Here is a 7,208-nt window from a genome sequence, read left to right on the forward strand (position 1 = left end):
AGCTCTGTGTTACAGCTCTGTGATACAGCTCTTAGATACAGCTCTGTGTTACAGTTCTGTGTTACAGCTCTTAGATACATCTCTTAGATACAGCTCTGTGTTACAGCTCTTAGATACAGCTCTGTGTTACAGCTCTGTGTTACAGCTCTGTGTTACAGCTCTTAGATACAGCTCTTAGTTACAGCTCTGTGTTACAGCTCTTAGATACAGCTCTGTGTTACAGCTCTGTGTTACAGCTCTTAGATACAGCTCTTAGATACAGCTCTTAGATACAGCTCTGTGTTACAGCTCTGTGTTACAGCTCTTAGATACAGCTCTTAGATACAGCTCTGTGTTACAGCTCTTAGATACAGCTCTTAGATACAGCTCTTAGATACAGCTCTGTGTTACAGCTCTTAGATACAGCTCTTAGATACAGCTCTGTGTTACAGCTCTTAGATACAGCTCTGTGTTACAGCTCTTAGATACAGCTCTTAGATACAGCTCTGTGTTACAGCTCTTAGATACAGCTCTGTGTTACAGCTCTGTGTTACAGCTCTTAGATACAGCTCTTAGATACATCTCTTAGATACAGCTCTGTGTTACAGCTCTTAGATACAGCTCTTAGATACAGCTCTTAGATACAGCTCTTAGATACAGCTCTGTGTTACAGCTCTTAGATACAGCTCTTAGATACATCTCTTAGATACAGCTCTGTGTTACAGCTCTTAGATACAGCTCTTAGATACAGCTCTGTGTTACAGCTCTGTGTTACAGTTCTTAGATACAGCTCTTAGATACAGCTCTTAGATACCAGGTCTGTGCCTACCGTCTGGTTCAGCTCTGGTAAGCTCTACAGCTCTGTGTTACAGCTCTTAGATACAGCTCTGTGTTACAGCTCTTAGATACAGCTCTGTGTTACAGCTCTTAGATACAGCTCTGTGTTACAGCTCTTAGATACAGCTCTGTGTTACAGCTCTTAGATACAGCTCTGTGTTACAGCTCTGTGTTACAGCTCTGTGTTACAGCTCTTAGATACAGCTCTGTGTTACAGCTCTTAGATACAGCTCTGTGTTACAGCTCTGTGATACAGCTCTTAGATACAGCTCTGTGTTACAGTTCTGTGTTACAGCTCTTAGATACAGCTCTGTGTTACAGCTCTGTGTTACAGCTCTTAGATACAGCTCTTAGATACATCTCTTAGATACAGCTCTGTGTTACAGCTCTTAGATACAGCTCTTAGATACAGCTCTTAGATACAGCTCTGTGATACAGCTCTGTGATACAGCTCTGTGTTACAGCTCTTAGATACAGCTCTGTGATACAGCTCTTAGATACAGCTCTTAGATACAGCTCTTAGATACAGCTCTGTGTTACAGCTCTTAGATACAGCTCTTAGATACAGCTCTGTGTTACAGCTCTTAGATACAGCTCTGTGTTACAGCTCTTAGATACAGCTCTTAGATACAGCTCTGTGTTACAGCTCTTAGATACAGCTCTGTGTTACAGCTCTGTGTTACAGCTCTTAGATACAGCTCTTAGATACATCTCTTAGATACAGCTCTGTGTTACAGCTCTTAGATACAGCTCTTAGATACAGCTCTTAGATACAGCTCTTAGATACAGCTCTGTGTTACAGCTCTTAGATACAGCTCTTAGATACATCTCTTAGATACAGCTTCTGTGTTTACAGCTCTTAGATACAGCTCTTAGATACAGCTCTGTGTTACAGCTCTGTGTTACAGTTCTTAGATACAGCTCTTAGATACAGCTCTTAGATACAGCTCTGTGATACAGCTCTGTGTTACAGCTCTGTGTTACAGCTCTGTGTTACAGCTCTTAGATACAGCTCTGTGTTACAGCTCTTAGATACAGCTCTGTGTTACAGCTCTTAGATACAGCTCTGTGTTACAGCTCTTAGATACAGCTCTGTGTTACAGCTCTTAGATACAGCTCTGTGTTACAGCTCTGTGTTACAGCTCTGTGTTACAGCTCTTAGATACAGCTCTGTGTTACAGCTCTGTGATACAGCTCTTAGATACAGCTCTGTGTTACAGCTCTTAGATACAGCTCTGTGTTACAGCTCTGTGTACAGCTCTTAGATACAGCTCTTAGATACATCTCTTAGATACAGCTCTGTGTTACAGCTCTTAGATACAGCTCTTAGATACAGCTCTTTAGATACAGCTCTGTGATACAGCTCTGTGATACAGCTCTGTGTTACAGCTCTTAGATACAGCTCTTGATACAGCTCTTAGATACAGCTCTTAGATACAGCTCTGTGTTACAGCTCTGTGTTACAGCTCTTAGATACAGCTCTGTGTTACAGCTCTTAGATACAGCTCTTAGATACAGCTCTGTGTTACAGCTCTTAGATACAGCTCTTAGATACAGCTCTGTGATACAGCTCTTAGATACAGCTCTTAGATACAGCTCTGTGTTACAGCTCTTAGATACAGTTCTGTGATACAGCTCTGTGTTACAGCTCTTAGATACAGCTCTTAGATACAGCTCTTAGATACAGCCTCTGTGTTACAGCTCTTAGATACAGCTCTTAGATACAGCTCTTAGATACCAGCTCTGTGTTACAGCTCTGTGTTACAGCTCTGTGTTACAGCTCTGTGTTACAGCTCTTAGATACAGCTCTGTGTTACAGCTCTTAGATACAGCTCTTAGATACAGCTCTTAGATACAGCTCTTAGATACAGCTCTGTGTTACAGCTCTGTGTTACAGCTCTTAGATACAGCTCTGTGTTACAGCTCTTAGTTACAGCTCTGTGTTACAGCTCTGTGTTACAGCTCTGTGTTACAGCTCTTAGATACAGTTCTGTGATACAGCTCTGTGTTACAGCTCTTAGATACAGTTCTGTGATACAGCTCTGTGTTACAGCTCTTAGATACAGCTCTGTGTTACAGTTCTGTGTTACAGCTCTGTGATACAGCTCTGTGTTACAGCTCTGTGTTACAGCTCTTAGATACAGTTCTGTGATACAGCTCTGTGTTACAGCTCTTAGATACAGCTCTTAGATACAGTTCTGTGATACCAAGCTCTGTGTTACAAGCTCTTAGATACAGCTCTTAGATACAGCTCTGTGTTACAGCTCTTAGATACAGCTCTGTGTTACAGTTCTTAGATACAGCTCTGTGTTACAGCTCTGTGTTACAGTTCTTAGATACAGCTCTTAGATACAGCTCTTAGATACAGCTCTTAGTTACAGCTCTGTGTTACAGCTCTTAGATACAGCTCTTAGTTACAGCTCTGTGTTACAGCTCTTAGATACAGCTTTTAGTTACAGCTCTGTGTTACAGCTCTTAGATACAGCTCTGTGTTACAGCTCTGTGTTACAGTTCTTAGATACAGCTCTTAGATACAGCTCTTAGATACAGCTCTTAGTTACAGCTCTGTGTTACAGCTCTTAGATACAGCTCTTAGTTACAGCTCTGTGTTACAGCTCTTAGATACAGCTTTTAGTTACAGCTCTGTGTTACAGCTCTGTGATACAGCTCTTAGATACAGCTCTTAGTTACAGCTCTGTGTTACAGCTCTTAGATACAGCTCTTAGTTACAGCTCTGTGTTACAGCTCTTAGATACAGCTCTTAGTTACAGCTCTGTGTTACAGCTCTTAGATACAGCTCTTAGTTACAGCTCTGTGTTACAGCTCTTAGACACAGCTCTTAGATAGACCCCATTTAGTGGTTAATGAAGCTAGTATATATCTATATAAATATGTTTCTGCTTGGCTACACAACATATTATTATGAAATAAGTAGTTAATGAAATCACTGTTTTTGAATGGAGAGTGAATCACTTGTTATAAAGTGACTAGCCTTGGATAGATGACTGTCTCTCTCCATCTCTGTCTGTCTGTGTTTCCTGGTCTGTCTCTCTCTCTCCATCTCTGTCTGTCTGTGTTTCCTGGTCTGTCTCTCTCTCTCCTTCTGTCTGTCTCTCCTGGTCTGTCTCTCTCTCCTTCTGTCTGTCTCTCCTGGTCTGTCTCTCTCTCTCGGTCTCTGTCTGTCTGTCTCTCTCTCTCCTTCTCTGTCTGTCTGTCTCTCCAGGTCTGTCTGTCTCTCTCCATCTCTGTCTGTCTGTCTCTCTCTCTCTGTCTCTGTCTGTCTGTCTCTCCTGGTCCGTCTCTCTCTCTCCGTCTCTGTCTGTCTGTCTCTCATGGTCTGTCTCTCTCTCTCTCTATTCATCTCTGTCTGTCTCTCTCTCCATCTCTGTCTGTCTGTCTCTCCTGGTCTGTCTCTCTCCGTCTCTGTCTGTCTGTCTCTCTCTCTCCGTCTCTGTCTGTCTCTCTTTCTCTCTCTCCATCTCTGTCTCTCTGTCTGTCTGTCTCTCCTGGTCAGTCTCTCTCTCCGTCTGTCTGTCTGTCTCTCCTGGTCAGTCTCTCTCTCCGTCTCTGTCTGTCTGTCTCTCCTGGTCAGTCTCTCTCTCCGTCTCTGTCTGTCTGTCTCTCCTGGTCAGTCTCTCTCTCTGTCTCTGTCTGTCTGTCTCTCCTGGTCTGTCTCTCTTTCTTTCCTTCTATCTCCCAAAACAACCTCTCTCTCTCCATCTATCTGTCTGTCTCTCCTGATCAGTCTCTCTCTCTGTCTCTGTCTGTCTGTCTGTCTCTCTCTGTCTGTCTGTCTCTCCTGGTCAGTCTCTCTCTCTGTCTCTCCTGGTCTGTCTCTCTTTCTTTCCTTCTATCTCCCAAAACAACCTCTCTCTCTCCATCTCTGTCTGTCTGTCTCTCCTGATCAGTCTCTCTCTCCGTCTCTGTCTGTCTGTCTCTCCTGGTCTGTCTGTCTCTCTCCATCTCTGTCTGTCTCTCCAGCTATGTCTGTCTGTCTGTCTCTCTCTCTCTGTCTCTGTCTGTCTCTCCTGGTCCGTCTCTCTCTCTCTGTCTCTGTCTCTGTCTGTCAGTCTCTCCTGGTCTGTCTCTCTCTCTCCGTCTCTGTCTGTCTGTCTCTCATGGTCTGTCTCTCTCTCTCTATTCATCTATGTCTGTCTCTCTCTCCATCTCTGTATGTCTGTCTCTCCTGGTCTGTCTCTCTCCGTCTCTGTCTGTCTGTCTGTCTCTCTCCGTCTCTGTCTGTCTGTCTCTCCTGGTCTGTCTCTCTCTCTCCGTCTCTGTCTGTCTCTCTTTCTTTCCTTCTATCTCCCAAAACAACCTCTCTATGTATTTCAACTTCCTCTACGCCCAGACATAGCCAAGGGGAGATGGGGGGTTGGGGGGGGGGGGGGGGGGGGGGGGGGGGCTCAAGCTACAGACTATATAGGTCTGTTAATACAGGACTAGTTATACAGGACTAGTTACACAGGACTAGTAATACAGGACTAGTAATACAGGACTAGTAATACATGACTAGTTATACAGGACTAGTAATACAGGACTAGTTATACAGGACTAGTTCATTAGGACGAGTAATACATGACTAGTAATACAGGACTAGTAATACAGAACTAGTAATACAGGACTAGTTAAACAGGACTAGTAATACAGGACTAGTAATACAGGACTAGTTATACAGGACTAGTAATACAGGACTAGTTATACAGGACTAGTAATACAGGACTAGTAATACAGGACTAGTTATATAGGACTAGTAATACATGACTAGTAATACATGACTAGTAATACAGGACTAGTAATATAGGACTATTAATACAGGACAAGTTATATAGGACTAGTAAAACAGGACTAGTTATACAGGACTAGTTACACAGGACTAGTAATACAGGACTAGTAATACAGGACTAGTAATACAGGACTAGTTATACAGGACTAGTTACACAGGACTAGTAATACAGGACTAGTAATACAGGACTAGTAATACAGGAATAGTTATACAGGACTAGTAATACAGGACTAGTAATACAGGACTAGTTATACATGACTAGTAATACAGGACTAGTAATACAGAACTCATTATACATGACTAGTAATACAGGACTAGTAATACAGGACTAGTAATACAGGACTAGTAATACAGGACTAGTTATACAGGACTAGTAATACAGGACTAGTAATACAGGACTAGTAATACAGGACTAGTAATACAGGACTAGTAATACAGGACTAGTTATACAGCACTAGTAATACAGGACTAGTAATACAGGACTAGTAATGCAGGTCTGTTAATACAGGACTAGTTATATAGTAATAGTAATACAGGACTAGTTATATAGGACTAGTAATGCAGGACTAGTAAAACAGAACTAGTAATACAGGACTAGTAATACAGAACTAGTTATACAGAACTAGTTATACGGGACTAGTAATACAGGACTAGTAATACATAACTAGTAATGCAGGTATGTTAATACATGACTAGTTATATAGGACTACTAATACAGGACTAGTTATATAGGACTAGTAATACAGGACTAGTAAAACAGGACTAGTAATACAGGACAAGTAATATAGAACTAGTTATACATAACTAGTTATACAGGACTTGTAATACAGGACTAGTAATACAAGACTAGTTATACAGGACTAGTTATACAGGATTAGTAATACAGGACTAGAAAATACAGGACTAGTAAAGGTATGTTAATACAGGACTAGTAATACATGACTAGTAATACAGGACTAGTAAATGTATGTTAATACAGGACTAGTATTACAGGACTAGTAACACAGGACTAGTAAAGGTCTGTTAATATAGCACTAGTAATACAGGACTAGTAATACAGAACTAGTAAAGGTATGTTAATACAGGACTAGTAATAAAGGACTAGTTATATATGACTAGTAATACAGGACTAGTAAATGTATTTTAATACAGGACTAGTAATACAGGACTAGTATTACAGGACTAGTAATACAGGACAAGTAATACAGGACTATAATACAGGACTAGTAATACAGGACTAGTAAAGGTATGTTAATACAGGACTAGTAATACAGGACTAGTAATACAGGACTAGTAATACAGGACTAGTAAAGGTATGTTAATACAGGACTAGTAATACAGGACTAGTAATACAGGACTAGTAATACAGGACTATAATACAGGACTAGTAATACAGGACTAGTAATACAGGACTAGTAATACAGGACTAGTAATACAGGACTAGTAATACAGGACTAGCAATACAGGACTAGCAATACAGGACTAGTAAAGGAATGTTAATACAGGACTAGTAATACAGGACTAGTAATACAGGACTAGTAATACAGGACTAGCAATACAGGACTAGTAAAGGAATGTTAATACAGGACTAGTAATACAGGACTAG

Source organism: Oncorhynchus kisutch, unplaced genomic scaffold, assembly GCF_002021735.2.
Source record: "Oncorhynchus kisutch isolate 150728-3 unplaced genomic scaffold, Okis_V2 scaffold1263, whole genome shotgun sequence".
Classification (NCBI taxonomy): Eukaryota; Metazoa; Chordata; class Actinopteri; order Salmoniformes; family Salmonidae; genus Oncorhynchus; species Oncorhynchus kisutch.